We start from the raw sequence: 20053 nt of genomic DNA, 5'->3' as shown, positions 1-20053 counted from the left end.
AGTCATATATAAGAGTCAAGGACATTTAGGTCATTTCTTCTTTCTCTTTCGGCTTTTCCCATCAGGGGTCGCCACAGCGAATCATCCTTTTCCACCTCACTCTATCATGGACATCTTCTACCCTAACATTTAGGTCATTTAGAGAAACTAAAAGACTAAGCTGTGTCATCAGCATAGAAGTGATAAATACATTGCTGTTGAACAACCTTGCATATTGACTACAAGTATATAAAGCAAATTTGGACCAGGAAGCATGTCTTGAGGGACTCAGAAGTCAGAGGGTGATTGGTCTTTATTAGTAGCTGCAAAGGTTTCTTTAGACAAAAATGGCTTAAATCGTTGAAGGATGTTTCCACGGAAACTGATCAACTATAGCTGACGGGTGGTGATCATTCTATGATCTATGGTGTCAAAAGCTGCATTCAGATCCACCATCAAGAGCAGAAATAGTTTATTTGAGTCCATGATATGAGAAAATTATTTTGAACTTTGCAGACTCAGTGCCCTGTCTTGATCTAAAACCGGACAGAACTGCATCTAAAAGAACACAATCTTCTCAAAATGACTGCAGCTAAATAAAACATTTTTCTCTAAAATCCAGCATAAGGGAACAGCTTTAGAGAGAAAAAACACACATGGCTTTCTGACAGATTGCACTAGTCAGGTCTGGAAGACGGGGGGAAAAATGGAACTATTTCTGAAATACAGAGAAATGCATATTTTCTCAGCAGCTATCAGTGCAGAATGTTTTCTATTTAAAAAAAGATTTTTTTGAAGGGAAACTTTCAGATGCATTTTGTAATACACTTCACAAGTTCAAGTCCTTAAAAGTTGCATGAAATGAATAATTAAGCATTGAAATGTCTGAACCTCCTCAACCCTGGAACAATGCATGCCTTTGCTAAGCAGAAGCTCAAGGAGTCTTGGCCTTAATCAGACAATGTTGTAAAAGTGAACAGGATGGGAAGGGGGTTTATGCAAAGTCATTATAACAGTAAAACTCACTTAGCCTTCATTAAAGGAAAAAAAAAGTGTGGAGATGGCAAGCAAGCTCCTCTTTTGTTGATAGAAAATGTAGAAGGCCAGGAAGTTAACTAGCTGGAGCTCTCCATGAAGAGAGAAAGATTGAGTAATCTTTTGGGTCACAAACCAGAGTGCTGCTGTCATCACAAAGACAGCAAGGAGAGGAAACACTGCAAGACTTAAGAAACTGTTCATTTATCTTAGATCTCCGGGATGGATTTTGTAATTAATCCCTAAAGTTATTTTCACAACACACGTTCAAGCTGCCACTTCCAATGAAACCCAATGTAAACATAAGGCGTATATTTGGTTCAAAAGTCTCACATTCACATGTAGCTACATGAGTTTATACAAACATTTTCGAGCTTGTACACAAAATTTGTGCTCTTTGACTGCTAACTAAAATGGGTCAAACTTTGACTAATCAGGGACTCGAATTTGGCAGTGATGTATGGATGGTGTCCCTTTTCATTCCCAATCGTTAAAAAAATCGATTATGGAGGAGACATTAATAATCAGGCTTTGAGCTTGGATGGAATGTAAGGACACTATTTTTTTTTATATATCAGAATAGAGCTGGAGCAAGATTCAAGAGTTTTGCACCTCTTTCACATTTTGCTCAAAGCCTCTGTCAGTAAACAGTAGAAAAAGACAAATAAAAAAAAGAAGAAGAAGAAGTCCTTTCCTGTTTGTCCAGTGTGAACCCCATGGACTAAATGTGTCAATTGACCTGTATCTAGGTAGCTTAAGCTTGAGTCACAAGGGCAGGTTTGGGAAAAAAAAGGTGGGAGTGAATTTCGCAATTCTAGGCGGAAAATTATAAAGTCAAACTCAAACTTTGAAAACTGTCAAGAGTTTTGCCAAAATGGACAGGTTGACTGTGACCATTGCCAGGTTGACCAGAAAAATCTCCCAAAAACATTCGGAACATGTCAAATACAAACTTTGTGGTTGAACAAAACTCAGAAAAGTCACTCTGACCTTGCAGTTCCATCTGACTTTAACTAAATTACATGTCTGACTGGGTTTAAAATCACCCGTAAGACTGAATTACTGTGGCTTTTAACTATTTTAACTATTCTTTGTACCAAAGCTGTCGTAAAACAGCTAATCAAGGGGAGCGTTTACGTAATTACACAAGCTGCTGATTGCAAGCATCTTTTACCAATCAAAACAGACATGTTTATGCGAAAGCAAACAGAGAAGCTTGTTGCCTTGAATTTGCAAATGTTGCTCTGAAAAACTCTCAATAAATTGAAGTCATTCCCAACTCACTTAGGATTCCAATCACACAGCTGTGGTGAATGGCATTAAAACCGTAAAAGTGACAGGTAATACAGGGCAGATGGATGAGCAGCAATGTGAGTGGACCCGACCGTAGGTACAAATAGCAACACAAAGTGAGTCTCTCAATAGGAAACAAGAATGTGTTTTTTCTTCTCTTGCATTTCAGTCTTCGCCACAGTTTTTCTATTAGATGACAGATGACACGCTTTCTACCCTGCAACTCACTCAGCGCTCCGCGCACTGCCTTCCTCCCTCTCACTCCCCTCTCCATCTGGCTACTGCCTCATCCTAATTTTACCACCTTCCCACCACGACCACCCCCACATGCAGCCATACATTTCTCTGTCAGCGTGACTCCTTCTCCATCGCAAAAACTCTAGCCAGGTATGTTAATGAACTTAATCGAATGGTTGCCTGGGGGGGAAACAGCAAAACTTTCTCCAAGTTCTCATTTAATTTCACCTTAATTTAATCAGCACTTCTCCACCTTCCTGCATTCTGTCTATTTAATTGAGTGCATGAATACAGCTAAGCTGTGTGAATGGTTCTTTTTTTGCAAATCCAGCACTGCTTTCCCAGCAGTTTTGCAGAAATGAACTAGATTCATGTTGGCTCTACTCGGTCTGCTATGAGGAGAAATGTTGGACAGTAGTCGTTGTAGATTTACTTTCTTGTTATTTCACAGCTGTGATACCGCCAACCCTCCAAGAAGGTCACTAAAGTGTTGGCAATGACTGCTCTTAGAGGCTGACTAAGACATTACTTTTGACAGAGGAAGTTAATGCTGTATAGCTGCTATCAAGATATGGGATGTTTTAAATTGGACAAAATTGGCCCAATATATCATGAGGCCAGCGGTGAAATGGACCGGGCATCAGAAGTTTCCACTGAGATGGCCCCAGTTTCACCATGCTGGCATACTATGCCAGAAAAGACCCATGCGATTAGTTGGCCTTGATAAAAAAAAAAAAAATTCAAGGCCCAGAGGCACTGGACACGGCAACAGTGGGGTTGTGGGGCATTTGCTGAGGTAAATGGGACTCAATCGAGATGAAGAGAGCGGTCACAGCCATTGACATGAAATAAGAGCTGGACTGAACAACCCCCCCCCCCTTGCGTGTTACTGCTGGTCCCAAAAATCCGAAATTCCATAGACTTCTATAGAGAACTGCGCAGCTATTATTCCGTCATTATGTTTGTCAGAATAATCCTTCTTGCTCTTCATGCTTTTATTAACATGTTATTGCAAATCCCAATTTTTGCTGTAGAGCAAGTTATTCAAGTTATAAACGGACAAATCAGATACCTCAATAAAAGTAGGCGGCCTCACCACAAACGTTCAAAGCGTTTGATAAATTCTCCCAAGCCCACTTTCAGGAGGGGTGTGGCCTTCTAACGTGCTCACTCCTGATTGTGGGGGAGAGTGGTTGCCATGGAAATGTAGCCGGACCAATCACGACTTACTGAGGATGTCTGATTCCCAAATGGTGAGGGACTTCTTGCGGACAAAAAGGCGACTGAAGTGAATTGAATTTGGTTGGAAGCAGAAGAAAGACATTTTTTGTGGGTGACGTCAGTTATATATTATACAGTCAATGGTCACACCAAACCTCTAAAACTGTGGTTTTTAGATGCTTGGAACACAGCAAAAGGAGAGATGAAAACAGACAAAATCCATCTGTCCAAACTGTCAAGATTAAGCGGCTGTGCTTCTCTAACATTTAAAACATTAGTATTTTACTACAGTAAGTTCCTACTATGCTGTTACACACACATTATCAAAACCCAGCATTATTACTACCCAGCATTATGCAAAAATGAAACAGCGCTATAATAATACTCATGCTCCAAATCATCCTCACACTACCTCATCACGGTGCTACAATAAATTTGTCCATCACTATAGCCCAGATGTTTTTGGTGCAATTTTGCACGTTTTTTCTTTTACAGCAGTCCCTTTTTTATCACGTTGATCACGTTACAAAAATAACCTGAAATAGATGATATCTGCAAAGAAGGATTATAGATGTTTTAAGGCTGTAAAACCCTTCACTACACACTTTATACACTTTTCTCAGACTTTCTCACACTTTTGAAATTGTAATTTAACAACATTTTCATAGTTTTCATAGTGCAGTTTTATAGAATAAAAACAAAGATTTTCATTAGTGAGCAGATTTTTGTTTTCATTCTATAATACAGAACTTATTTTTCTAGGAAGGTTTGAATTATGAGAGTTCAAACAATAGAGAAAAGTTTGAAAATGTTCATGTCTGAGAAAAGTATTTAAAGTGTGTAGTGAGAAGTTTTACAGCCTTAAAACATCGACAATAGGCTACTTATAGAGCTGACTACTTTAGAACGCGATAAACGACAGACCAATGACTTTTTTTTTGTCATTAGATTATTTTACTACAGCAGGTTATTACTAATCTGTTACTTGTACATTATCAAAATGCTTCATTACTGCTGCACAGCACTATCCAAAAATTAAATGATGCTATGTTGTACTCTTAAGGCCCGTTCACACCGGGACGAATTTCGTCGGCGATTTTCGCCGACGTTTAACGCCTCGTGACTAAACAAAGGGCACCAATGAGAGTGTGCACACCGACGCTAAAAAACGGCACGCGTCAAAGCGTCCAAAAAAAAAAACGCCTCGGGTTCGTTTTTTTTTTTCGACGCATCGCGTCGAAATCTATTCGACCAATGAGAATGGCACTTTTGCACACGTGTCTGGAGCTTCTGAAGTTACAGTAAAACACAACTTGGGGGCGCTCAAACATAAAAATGCCTTGCTGAGCACACATACCAGCGAAAAAGATAGACACCAAGTAGCGTCTACACTGCCGCGAAGAAATAATGACTGACATTCTAAAATATCCCCGAACCAAGCACCAGTTGGAGCTACTGGTGCTTGAAATATTCATGTTTTCTTTGTATTAGTCTGACAAGCGCGTAAATACTTGCTCTCTTCTTCTGAGTGAAAAGCGACTTTGAGAAGCGTAAAGTTGCGCAGCGCCACCTTGTGTACAGGAGTATTTCTGTTTACATTAAGCGCCATCTAATGTCAGGGAATGAAATTGCATGTTCGCTCGGCTCATCGTCAGCGAAAATCGCCTGGGTGTGAACACAAAAAATGTGGCGAAAAACGCTGGCGAATAACGCCTGGCGGATATTCGTCCCGGTGTGTACGGGCCTTTATATTAAATATATCATATTGCTAAGCTACACTACAATTCCTTTGTTACCAATTTCTGACATTGTAGCTGTCACTATGCATCATGTTTAGGCTGTTTTTATGCCATATCCAACATCAAAACAGTGAGGCATTCATTGATACTTCGTTTAATAACAACCAGTGGATCATAGCTGCTATAAAGCCATATCTTACCAGTTTACTGGAAACCCTGTGGCCTCGACACCAAACTGTGGGAGTGTGGAACCACATGACTATTGAAGTTAACATTGTACAAAAAGTTTTATAAATGCAAATAACCCTTTCCATGTCTGTTTCTCCCTGACAGTGACCTCCCTTATCTCCGGATTGTCTGACTCTGAATGCCAGCATTGTCAGTTACCTCCACATCTCCCCTCTGGTGCCACCGCAGGAACTCCTCTAATGAGGCACAGCTTAACTTTGAACCACTAAACGGTGCGTCTGAGATGGCGCTCCGTTACAGCATTCATGCAGAGAGACAAAACATAGGAAATATTCCAGCTGTTTTTTTAAATACGGAACTTTTTGTGTAATAACAACGCTTTTACACAATCTATGGATTTAAATGGATATTCCTATAGCCTCGACCGCTGCGGCTAAAAGGAACTGAGGAAGTGTGAGAGGGAGAGGTAGTTCTGAGACCGATGCACCAGTGGTGCATGTTCCAGCCTCACACAGGAGCAAGGTTTCTGAGAATTAGCTGCCACTGTGGTATTCCCAAATACACAAAAACACACACAGTCAAAGAGGATTAACTGCTGCATTGTCAAACCTGCCTTCTATTTTTTCCCCTTCCCTGATCTTACGCACAAACACACCCGCTTACACACATGCACACCATCCTGCCATAAAACTGAATCTCAAGGTGGTCGATCAAACATTTAATTTTCCTCCAGTGCTGACAAAGGCGTCTCACCAGTGAGCAGAGACAAGCCGGTTTATCGACTGGCGTCCAGAGGGCCTCAGCAGCTATAATAGCAGCAATAAGTGAGTGGCCCAGTCAATAGACTTTCTATTAGTAGACTGCTCCCTCAGCTCCAAACTAGCACACGTGGTGAGGTTAAGAGAAAGAGAAGGAAAGAGCAACTCTGGAGCTCCATGAAGGTCGGGAAAGAGCAGAGAATCCCTGCGGGAAATGCCGTTGCGTCAGGGTGAGTATGTTTGAGAGGAACGACCAGGTTGGGATCGATAAAAGGAATAAATAGGCAGTGACACCAAGCTGAGATATTGGAGACTCCACTGATCGCAAATGCATGTAAAACACACAGATTACTGTGGTGTTGACACACCAGTGAAGGATAAAAGGAACACACACATACACATTGTGTGTCCATACATTTAAATGTAAAACCTGCAAGGCCTCACTGACCTTGATTATGACGGCTCAAGGCAAACGCTGGCTGATCTAAATGAGCTGCAAGGTAGTCGTGCAGCTGCGCTCAAACAGTGGGAGTAATGACCAAGGCAAACACCCTCGTTCATCTTTAAGGATCTCACATAATAGCACCTTTCATTAAATTAATAACGCTGGGCTGCATAAAGAGACAAAGATTTGTTTGACAGCTCATCAGAGAGAAGGTCTAACAGGAAAGAAGCAGATCTTCTGCTACAGCAGCGCCATTTTGAAACAAGTATGTTTTTGAAAACATTTGTAATGTATTTAAAACCATTGTATTGACATTTTTCATTCAGTGCATTATTTATTAACATAAGTACAGAAACATTATGATATTAAATGTCGATGTAATCTCTTTTCTTAAGTTTTGTCTGTGAAGAAATGATCATCAAACAATTTCTGTGAAGCAGGAACACATGACATATTTCATGTTTGATATCAGTTGTTCCAAGTTTTGGTAATGTTTCAATAGTGTATTTGTTATGAGTTTTGATCATTTATTTGGTGCAAGGAATGATGTTTTGAACCATTTCTAATGTCTTAGTGTCCCTCCAAGTCTGATCATTTGGGCTACATTCACACCAAGCTGTTACGGTTTCTGTTTTATTTCTGTTTCTGTCACTTCCTGTTTTATATTGAAAGGTTCCTGTGTTTTGACCTTGGTTGTGAGTCTTAACTTTGGTTCTCCTCTGTCCTGATTGTTTCCACCTGTGTCTCGTTGTCTTGCTTGTATTTAAGTCCTGTCATTCCCTTCCTCCCGTGCTGGTCCATAGATTATATTTTGGCTCTTCCCCTGTTTCGAGTGTTTATAATGTTTCGAGTTTTCTAGCCTGCTTATGCAGGGGTTTTTTGGTTTGTAGTCTTTGTTAATATTAAAGCCCCTATTCACCGATGCCTCATCCTCTCTGCGCCTGGGTACTCTTCCAACCACCCGCCGTAACACAAGCAAACTAAAGAGCGTGTTTTTAGGAAGTTCTTGAACATTTTGCATAAGGTCTTCACACTGTATTGTCGCCACTCAATACCAGAGCATGTCCACCACCTACAGTTTGAAGAGGCTTGGTAGGGAAATGCCAAAATCTGGCAAATCTTGTACCAGACATTTCTTTCACCGCGTTGTTCCGATATGTGAAAGATCTGGTGTCATATAGTTCTTACCGGGCACTAACTGCAATTATTAATTTCTCCTCCATGATCAGTTTTCAAATGGTTGGCCTTTCCATTAAATGGACGCCATCTATAAGTCACTACTAAATGCGAGTCCCTGATTGGTCAAAATTCAACTAGTTTAAATGCGTTCAATGGGCACATTTCGTACAATGAACCCGAAAACGGCCATAGAAACTTGTGTTGTGATGCGTGAATCTGAGACTTGAACTCAGAGCCCCAAAAGGTGCATATTGTTTACAGGGATGTTTCACTGGAAGTGATTGCTTGTATGCACATTGCCAAGAGCGCTGTGAACAAAGCTTAAGAGAGACATTGGATAGTCCAACACACTGATGGTTAAATAAATCTCTGAATATTCTGTATTTTTGTGTTCAATCCGTTATTTACCCTTTAACGCTGGAGACGTACAAACTACTGTAACTCTTGAACTAATTAAAATAATTCCAACAGACTCTAATTTGGAGAAAAGCAGCTTTGTGCAAATATACACATTTCAGTGATATTTTGGTTACATATTTAACTTAATTTTGACATGGAGAAAATCGGCTTCACTCCACTTTAGAACCTGGTGGAATTAAGTTAATTGTGTAAAGGGTTTAGAATTGCAGTAAATTTTGCACTCGCTGTCACCAGTGATGACTCTGGTATTAAATGGTTAAATACTGTTAAATATATAACTTGTTTTCTCCTATCTTATTTCTCCTAGAACACAGAGTTGCAGCAAAATTAGGCAGCTTTGCATTGCAGTGTTTGACCAACACCACTTTGTATGTCGTCTAAGTGGCCAGAGTTTATCTGTTTATGTGGCGACTCATGAAATGATGCTGTGTCTTTTCTTTCTACCTCTAAGGTACAGAAGAATGTAGCAGAGTAAATTCAAGATGGGGTTGAGAAAAAGCCAGGGAAACTGCTACTGAGTTAATTAGAAAAATAAATTTCATCCCTTTTTTTCACATCCGTTGGAGACAGGTAGACTAAACCAAAACAGCCCAAGTCTAAGAGCAATGGGTTACTTAAATGACCCATTACACTTACCCTGGAGATTGTGAGTAAAAATGATCAACGGCAAAGTTCAATTCAGCACTGCGCTAAGTCATAAGTGTGTCACTGGGTTATCTCGCACAGTCATCCAATTACCAAAGGGGCTAAATCCAACTCTGCTTTCACTCACTTCTTCAACAAACCAAGATGCAAAGCAGAGATTTGTAATTACTTCTGTTTCTCTGCTTGTTAACAAGAAAAACAGAAGAGAACCACAGTTAATTGAGACTCTGGAGTTAATGTTTAGTTAAATGAAGAACAGATAAAATTGTTGTGAAACTCAAATCCCATTTATTAAAATTGTAACACATGGCATGGGTGCAATTAGCAAAAAAACAACAAAAAAAAAACACAACACAAATTGGTATGGATTTGAAGATGCAATAAGGGACTGGATCGTGAAGGAAGTCAAGTTTCACACAAAAGTCAGACTAACAATCCCAGTCAACCACAATGGAAAGCCATTAGACAATAGAAAAAAAGAAAATCTTATCCAATCAAATCTTACTCTGGTACAAGACTTTTCAAAACTAAAGCAGATTCAAAATTGAATGCAGATTACAATGTTTAACAGTAGTTTGGCATGCCTTGAAAACCCTGTATGTCCCTTTAAATACACTGTGAAAAGAGCGGCACTGCTGAGCTAAAGTACAAACTCAGCACAAGCAAAGGGGAAAAAAAGCAGAGAGGGAATGTTTTCTTTTTTCTGGTGGATTTGTTGCCACGGTCACCAGGAGATCAGATGCTACGTAAGAAAGCTGGACGAGGACTTACACAAAAAAGAAGCTCTCGCAGAAATTACACTGCAGCCATCTGGATTCCATCTTGTTTCTGAATGTTGATTTACAGAATAATGTAGTTTAGACAAGTGACTGACGTGAATTCAAAGCTTTTAATTCAGCAAAAACATAAAATTCTCCACATTTAAACGAAAAACTAGTTTAATTAGCAAATACAAGGAAGGTAGAACAAATTAAGAAGTTCTAATAAAAAAAACAACAACAACAAAAATGAAACACTTGGACACCAAATTGTTATCAATGTTTGTCACAAAAAAGTATTTTTGTTTTATCACTTTTGAAGTTGCAATTGAACAAATAAATGAAAGTTAGAAATTACCTTTAAAAATTCTAAAATACTGCACATTTACACACATACAATGCCCACCGAGACACAACATCAAGCTTAAAATGAAGCAGTGATAAGATGCGAAATAGAAATTTGTCTTGACTCTAAAAATATGAGTGTCTGGTTGGTATTTATTTCCACAGACAAATGACTCATGCTACCTGTTTCACTCCACCTCAAGGTTAAAGGTGTGGTTCTTCAAGTTTTTCTTATAAAAGGCAGTTGATGAAGTAGAATGCTGCATTTGTAAGTCCTATGTCTTTGTATAACATTTTTTTTTATTATTACAAATGCAGAAAATGAGATTATACAAGTGTTTCTTTATTATCGTGTCAGTGTGACGCTTATTTACATGCAGTTATACTGATTAGTTTGTTATTGATAATACTTGGTGCTAGATTATCATCAGAGATTTCTGTCCTGAATCTGATATGCATGTTTGTAACATTTTGTTTTTGACACATTTACAAGCAGGCAACTCATTTTGCAAACTGCAAAAGCTCAGATTTTGTTCTTTTTCACTCTGAAAGAAACTTGTATAACAGATGCCTTTGTGTGTGCACAGACACTTTTATTTGTTTGCATTTTTTTTCCAAAGGCGAAGACATTAGCAGCATCCTTCTGGCAGCTTAATCATGCATTAAGAAATGCAGCCGACTCAAATTAGAGGGACAAGTCAGGAACACTAACTTCAAAGGGTCTCCTTATGCTTAACACACATACAGATTTTTGCAGACCCTTATAACTTGATATTATTAAACATAGTTTGATTGCAAATCTGATTAAGATTAATCTTCTCATTTATTTTGAGTTTTGGGTTCTATGCATGAAATTAACTTATACAAAATTCTCATATACCATGAGGGATGTGTCAGCTGAAGACGTAAGTACGCTAAAGATATGTGTTTTCTTTAATAAAGTGAGAGATTTTTGTTGCAATTTTAGCTTGAAGTTCCTGTGTCAAAACTTTGCAAAGTAATAATTCTATGTGCCAAGTCATCTTATAAAAATGAGGACAAGCAGTGGCTTTGTGTATTGAATTTCTTAACTTGATTTTGAGAGATGCAGAGCAACATTAATCTTTCAAATGAGTCACAATGAGAAGACGTTTCAAATAAAAAAATAAGCTGCACAAGTCTTTTCTGTTCAAGGGAGGACATGAACATAAATCCGTGTGGCTTTAAAACAAAATTAAGTACATGGTGTTTGAAAAACATGGGCAAATGTGCTGCTAAAATGCAAAAAAGGGAAGTTATGTTCTTTTTTTTCTCCATTGCTAATACTTTTCAGTCTGCCACTAAATTATGCGCAGACACTCACATTAACAACAATGAGTAATCTGGCTTCAAGTGTGTCATTTGCATATTAGGCAGTTCTAAGGCAATCACACAGAGAGAGTCTTGTGTCATCTTCGACTTTTCCAGCTACTTTCAACAGTCCAAAAACATTCACATTATTATGAGCGGTGACCCCAAATTCCCTGCAAACAGAATACAAGGATACTTTTGTTTTTGTCCTGGTTGGGAATATCTTCGACAACTGCACCTGTGTCATGAGATTTGACGTGAACAGTGTCTTACTCAACCGAACGCCTCAGAGTTAGCTTTTTTTTTCTTCTGTCACATTAAAATAGCAAGCATGCTACTTGCAGTTTACAACGTGGATTAGATTATGTTGAAAATAAAAAGGCATGTACGTGTGATTCATTTATTAATATCTACAGACCAAAAGTTAATTTAAGTAAAAAGAATAGTATATTAGTATACCTGCACTATTTGCACACAAATATCGAACAAGATTTTACCACAGAAGTACAAAACAATCAGCCTGACAAAAGAAAAAAACATTGAAAAAATATTTAAAGTTTAAATATTTAACCCCTTGACTCCTAAATTTGATTCCAGCTATGAAAATAAAAAAAATTTCACTTGTTTTTTTGCTTTCAAGTAGATGCTAAATTAAAGTAAATATGGAGCATATGTGGTTTGATGCATGCCAATAGGCTTTAAGGGATTAAAGGCTCTATTCACTGAAAACTGTGTTTTTGGTGTTTTTAACATGTTCTTGTGACATTTTCTCATAATAGAGAACATACATGAAGAAAGTTAAGAAAATAAAAAATGCATTTCTAAGTATTTCATTATTCACATCAAGGTGAATCAGGAGCAGGCGAAAAAATGCAGTTTGTAAAAGCGTATAGTTGATAAACGACAATCAACAGGCCACAAACTCTCTGCTCCATTCTGAATCATCCACGTGTAGACAAAGTAGTTCGTGTACGTCTTTGTTTTCCTCATCTGAGCTGGCATCTGACTCAAAACTGTACAGCTGGATTGCTCCAATATGGCTCACCAATTATGTTGCAGCTGTATTGTTAGGTTGGGGTTGTGAGGGGCTGTAAGCTAGCAGGAGAGAGTGTAAACAAAAGAGGAATGAGAAGTTAGGGCAGCTTACTCCACACCAACAGTCCACCCATAACTCAGAGGCAAGTTTCTGATAAGCTACTGTTGCTCTGCAGAAACTATGTCCTAGAAAATGGCACAGGTCTTTTGATTTTACCCAAAACTCAGTAGTAAAAGACTACGGGGAACGCTTCAAAAATAGATGAAAAGATAATTGGAGTGGGACTTTAAGCATGTTAAATCTAAGCTCAGTAGTATTCTGGCAGCAATGCTGCACTCGAGTTTAAATACTGCTTTAGCTCATGATATGGAAGGTTTTTTTCACCCATATGTCAAAGTAAATTTTAATTTCCAATTTACACTTTAATTTATATCACTTTGAAATATGGGTGAAAAACTCCTCCATATCATGTGACCAGAAGCTAAAGCTGTTATTTTGATAAAAGGAAATCGCAAATTATCTTTATTTAGCTAAACAAAAAGGAACTTATCATAGCCATAACTGAGAATTACATAAAGGTAAAAAAAACTTGTTTTTAATTTAGAAATGGATGTTTTTAGTGGCTAATAAAAAATTATTTTAAAACTTTAAGTCCAACTTGGGAACGAAAATGCGGTTAACTGCTCACATTGTATTCTGTTAACATAAATGTGAGTAAAACTTGCTGAAACCCACATTTACAATTTGGAAATGGGAGTTGGGCTGGCTTTCTAATATATAAGGTAGATGACACCACCATTATTCCTGTTATAAAATCAGGACAGACAGAAGGTAACAAATGTTTCTCTGGGGAACCAGTTAAGGCTAGTTTGTTTCACATTTGAATGTGAAACTTCATCAAAAAAAGCTATGGAGGGAGAAATGCTGACCTACAGAAAAAAAATTGTTGAACTTTAAGTTTAAAAAATTCCTAGACTGTAGTCTGTAGCACATAGCATTATACAAAGTTTCTGCTGCAGAAATTGAAGTGCAGTCACGGTAACTTCTAATCTAAAACCCTAATATTCAAGATTCATTTTTCATTTCACTCATATCATTTGCACAGGAATACACAGGTGAGACAAGATCTGCTGTTCCTCACTATGACAGTGCAAAAGAAAATATAGCAAAAACAGAATAAAATAAAAATCAATTAGAACAAAATAGCAATACAATAGAATCCACCATTCAATCATTAAGGGGAGTTGGTGCATTTAGCAGCAGTCTTTTATGAAGGGGGTGGTTGTGAGAGTCTGTATTCATAAATTGTGTCTTTGGGTGGTGTGGAGGTCGAGGTATAGTCTATTGGGTCTTATTGCAGTGTGTAGTTTGTGAGAGCATGTATGTATGAGGAGGACAATCCATGTAAACAGTCTCATGGCTTGTGGAAAGAAGCCAAAATTTCATACCATTGCTTCCTGATACGGGCGCCGCCATGTTGAAACCAGTCGAAAGTGATTGGTCCGAGTAGCTCTGAGTCATTGTGTCTACAGCAATAAAAACAGAAGTTGCCATTGATTGAAATGGTACTTCCTATTTGGGAACACGAGAAGGGAGTGGTTGGGCTGTCCATTGTTTTCACTGTCAATAGCTGCGTTTACATGGACAGAAGTAATCGGAATGAACGCCTGATCGGAAGAAAAATACGTCATGTAAACACACCGTTTGGAATAGTCTTCCCCGATCAAACTAGTTCGGATCAAAATTTATTTCTGATCGAGATAGGTGAGTTATGCCGTATGTTGATCTGACCATGGTGCATGTAAACAGTTTTTCCGATCCTGTGTCACTACTGCTCTGGTTTTACGTCACGCATAGACGGTGCGGTGCTCCAGAGAAAGCTTAAAGCTCAAACAGGACCAACCAAACACGGCAGCCGGACTTGTTGTTTTTTGTTTGTGGGCTTTGTTTGTCTCTGGGTGAGCTGCTGAACTCAGGAGAACCGTGTCTCCTAGTAGGACTGTGTCTCCGAGCAGAGCTCGGACTTTTCAAAGCAGAAATGTCGCTCTTAAGGCCCGTACACACCGGGACGAATATTCGCCAGGCGTTATTCGCCAGCGTTTTTCGCCACGTTTTTTGTGTTCACACCCAGGCGATTTTCGCTGACGATGAGTGGAGTGAACATGCAATTTCATTCCCTGACATTAGATGGCGCTTAATGTAAAACAGAAATACTCCTGTACACAAGGTGGCGCTGCGCAACTTTACGCTTCTTATAGTCGCTTTTCACTCAGAAGAAGAGAGCAAGTATTTACACGCTTGTCAGAATCAAACAAAGAAAACATGAATATTTCAAGCACCAGTAGCTCCAACTGGTGCTTGGTTCGGGGATGTTTTAGAATGTCCGTCATTATTGCTTCGCGGCTGTGTAGACGCTACTTGGCGTCTATCTTCTTCGCTGGTATGTGTGCTCAGCAAGGCAGTTTTGTGTTTGAGCGCCCCCAAGTTGTGTTTTACTGTAACTTCAGAAGCTCCAGACACGTGAGCAAAAGCGCCATTCTCATTGGTCGAGTAGATTTTGCGCGTCGAAAAAAAAAAACGAACCCGAGGCGTTTTTTTTTTTTTTTGACGCTTTAACGCGTGGCGTTTTTTCGCGTCGGTGTGCACACTCTCGTTGGTGCCCTTTGTTTAGTCACGAGGCGTTAAACGTCGGCGAAAATCGCCGGCGAAATTCGTCCCGGTGTGAACAGGCCTTTAGAAACCGTTCAAACAATCACGTGGATTTGTGTTTCCAGTCGTGTCCCGATAAAATAAAGGCTGATGTTATTCCCACATATTTACGTGCAGCCAAGAGGCAGGTTGCGACATTTCCTGCATGGATTTTATGTTCCTCCAAGGCTAAATGTTGTTAGCTTGTGTTAGGCTTCTCTTAACCCTTCTTCCGGCTCCATACCTCCACAAAAAAAGCACTAATCAGGCAGATTAAAATTAAAATGATGAGCGAACAGATGCTTCATAATATCCACAACAATAACAAAAGCAGTTTAGAAGATCATCTCGTATATTACTGTACTTTATGGTTAAATTCTAATCTAATCTTTGATCCGATCAAGATATTTTGCACATGTAACTGTGGCTAATGGGGAAAACAGTCCATAAGAGGGGTCCTGAGGGTCCTTAATGATGGAGGTTGCCCTGCGTATGCAGCGCTGCTGGTAGAACTCCTCCAGGAATAGGAGAGGGCCACTTCACAATCTTCACAATCTTCCTGGGCCATTGTTGGTCCTGAACCTGGCAGCTGCCAAACCAGGATGTAAAGCTCTGTGTCAAGACGTTTTCAATGGCGCCCTTGTAGAAGGTGATGAGGAGAGGTATTGGAATTCCTGACTTCCTGAGACTCTGTAGGGGATGGAGGCGCTTGTGCTTTTCTGCTGACCATTGTGGAGTTGAAGTTGGGAGCCGGTTTAGCTCGTGCTGGTTTGCGGCGCCTTCCGTCCGTGAAACCAGGGTTCGACTCCGGGCTGCTCCCTGTTCCCTTCTCTACCTCTGTGCCGGTTCCAAGCCCGGTTTGAGAAGGTTGCGTCAGGAAGGGCATCCGGCGTAAAACATTGCCAAATTTACCATGCGACTTGTTCGCTGTGGCGACCCCTGATGGGAGAAGCCGAAAGTGGAAGATTGTGGAGTTGAAGTTGGTATTTCTCTTAAGGGTTAGGGTTATTTGTCTTTTCAAAAGAGAGACTCTTGACTGACAAGGTTTTATAAATTTACATGTAAAAGTGGAAGAATTGTGGCCATTCTCATCTTGCCATATTTGTCATATTTAGGTGCTGATGAAGATGAGCAAAACTGTAAGCAACAGCTGGACCCTGAGGGGCATTGGAGAAATAAATGTTTTCCAGAATGCTTACAAAACAGGCAAAAGAGCTCCAACTCAGCAACAGAAAAACTTTATTTATGTGATACTCGAGGCAGTTGCATCCCAAACAGGGCAGTCAGGGAAAAATGCAAGAGTGGAGGTTTCGAGACATATTTCACAACCATAAATCTGGCAAAAAAGAAAGATGAAGACACCATTAGCAGCAGGGATTGTTGAAGAGACAGTAAGAGAGGGGGTTGAGGAGAGGAAAGACAGACGGTTGGAAAATGAATAAAGCTAAGTTTGCAAAAAAAAAGACAATAAATGGAAAGAAGCAAAAGCCAGATGGATGGTGAAAAGAGAAAAGAAAGGTATGAATAGGAAGAGCATGCCAGAGTGTGTGAAGTGTGTGCATCTGCGTTCACTGGTGTGTTGTATGTGTGTGTGCACCAGACTGGGTAAGCCTTCCTTTATTCCCTGTAAGGATTAAGCGGGTGGCTTCAACACATGCACATTCTTGGGCTTAACGTGGTGCCAGACTCTGAGGCACACTCACAAGGGAGTGCGTGAAAAAGCTGTGATAACAAGCACACGCGTGCAGAAATGATGAGCACATTCAACAACTCTTTTAGAAGGCTCCACCACGGGATCAGATGTGAATGCGGCATTAGAATATTATGCAGCATGGCAGATTCTGAAGGCCAGTACAAAATGTTGACACAAAAACTAAGATGTGATTAGAATGTTAAAAAAATGTGTGTATATACAAATTACAAATTGCAAATAAATTGTATTTTTCATCTTTTTTTTTGTTTTTGTGTGCTACGGGGTGTTTGCTGTTGCTGCATGAGTAGGTTCAACACAGCAGTCTTCCAGGTCAAACACTATCATCACAGTTCCCTGTGTTCCAGCAGCTCCTTATCCCAGCTGGCTCAGAAGTGGATCATCCAATTAGGAAACTTTGAACCTTCCAACGATCCAATCATCGAGCCGGACACAGCTGCTGCTACAATTGACCACAATTGCTTTTTCTGTCCAAAATACTGACAGCATGAACAATTAGAATTGTTTTTTCTCTCTTTAGAGTGGCTTTATTCTAATTCACAAAACAACTTTTCTCTCTGTTCAGATTACAAACATTTTCATTTTTCACCATCATGGGCTGAACCATATTTTTTTGTAGAGGTCCTCTTAATTAATGACCTCCAGTTAACTGAGTTTACACCATGGTCTGGGTGAATACCCTATTCTGATTGGCTGCAGGGGGTCCATTAAAAAGTGATAATGGACACCTAAAAAAGAAGTTCTGGTCATATCATTAATGTTATATTAATGGCCTTAACGCCAGTTGTTAACAATAAAAAAAATCTGATCATAGGTGTACATATGATATTCCATCGTTTATCACATTGAGACAGCAGAAAAGATCTCTGTCCTTCAAATGGCTCTATGATGGACATGCTGGTGGTTACTTCTCGGTAGCTGCAGCAGAGCGAGCTCGGTGCACGCTCGGTAGTCGTTACCATGACAACGCATCACACCATGTATTAAATAATCCCCCTTCTTGTAAAAATAATGTAAACATGAAAAATGAAAAGAACAATGTACTAACAATTGATTTAACATATATATTTCTTTTATGACCGTGGTATAAGTGGGATTATTGCCCTTCGAGGTGACTATTATCAGAAATGAGTGAACTGTCATCCAATTCACATCAAATAGTTCACGCCTCCACATAATCCATTAATTTCTGATAATAGACAATTAATTCATTCATTATCCTTTACATAGCTGACTAGAATTCTCAAGTATTTGTAACATTCTTTGAATTAAACTATTTCTGTTACTATAAATGTAAACTTTTGTTAAATTTCTTTGCACCATATTTTTTTACATAGTATACACCAGTAGGCAAATAAGGCTATCATATGGATCCTATATGGATCAAAATCAACTTATTTTATTAGCAAGTTAGGCCAAATCCGAATTCTTCCCCTACCCCTACTTCTTCTTTATACCCCTCCAATTGTAGGGGCATTAGTAAAACGTTAAAGTAAAAGTTAAAGTAAAACAAATGATTAATCACTTAGTGAAAATTGTTAAATTGATTGACTTTTAATGATATTACTTCACTTTCTCCAAAACTTGATAAATTGATTCAAAAATCTTTCCTAATGTAGCATAATTTTGCACATGTTTTTAACTTTTGATACTTGATGAAATTTTTCCTATGAAAATTCCTGAAACAGTGTTGTCTGCTTTACTGATATAGTATTATGTTTTATTCATATGAATGGCTTTTATAAGTAACATAATCTGCATATATTTCAGATGACTGATCTGCATTTGCCATGTTGATTTCTAAAATAGTTATTTTTGACGTAATACTTAAGTAATTCATCTTTGTCATGTGCTTTATCGATATCTTATGATTTTTAATTCTGTCTGATAAAAACTGGGAACCGGATATTGATAAATCATGTAATAAATGGTTACAGTATAACGGGGTGGGATTATATAAATTCGCTTCCTCCCACTCCCTTTCAAGCAATATTTATTAATATGTCTAATTATCCTAAGTTTGATTAGTTACTGTATGAATGTATAACTGATGTTTATATTGCTGTTGTGTATTATTTCTACTTAATTGCTTGAAATAAACCATTTCAAAATCAAAAAAAAAAAAAAAATTTGGGGGTAGGGTTGTGCGAAATCATTTTTTAAGGGCTAACCCTTGTTTCGTGTCGAGTGGAGGGGAAACGGTTTTTCTCTGATGCACAGAAGTTTACATTTAAATGTATGTAATGGCTTTTTGTTTTAGCAGGACCTTTTTAAAGTTATAAAACAGGAGTTGTTATGTATTTCCGAGCACTAGCAGTTCCGCGCTATTGATGACATCCTTGAGTGGGAAAATCGTACGTATTCGAAGACAGTATTTTTCCATAACCATCCGTTTGGAGGACTACATTTAGGACTAGGGAGAAGCCACAGGGGGAGGAGAAGAATTTGGATTTGGCCTTATTGTTTTAATTTTTGGCTTCATGTTAACCTGTTTGGAGCTGCGTATAGTTGTAACTGAACATAGGGATTACAGTAATATCAATGAGACTATTTCTAATTAAAAATCTAATTCAGGTTTTTAACCTGTTAATTTTCCTAACCTACATCTTTTAAAACTGTATGATAGATAGTAAAAATGGTTAGTCTGGAATAGTCTGGGATGACTTTTCATAAAATGATCAAGAATCATTAAAAAAAATTAACGAAAAAAGCTGTTCTTAAACTTGAACTATTGGGTCAAGATTTGAGTCGTTACAAATCGTCTTACTGTAGCATTCACTGAGCTTGTGACATTTAGAGTACATGTCAGTTCAAATCCACCATGACTCCTTCTGTACCAAAGATGGGCATCTTTGAAAAGAGGGCATTGATTTCTGAATGATTTAACATTGAGATAAATCATGTTCTCAAAAAATGCTTACAAGGTGCCTGAAATGTCTTTCCTAATATTTACTCATAAATATTTACTACAGTATTGCCAATCCCATTCATATGCACAAACTGAAATGTGAAATTCAAATACAGCTAATAAATATTTACTATCATG

The sequence above is a fragment of the Oryzias latipes genome, chromosome 15, assembly GCF_053564925.1.
Source record: "Oryzias latipes strain Hd-rR chromosome 15, Olatipes_Hd-rR_3.1".
NCBI lineage: Eukaryota > Metazoa > Chordata > Actinopteri > Beloniformes > Adrianichthyidae > Oryzias > Oryzias latipes.
This window is presented reverse-complemented; position numbering follows the sequence as displayed.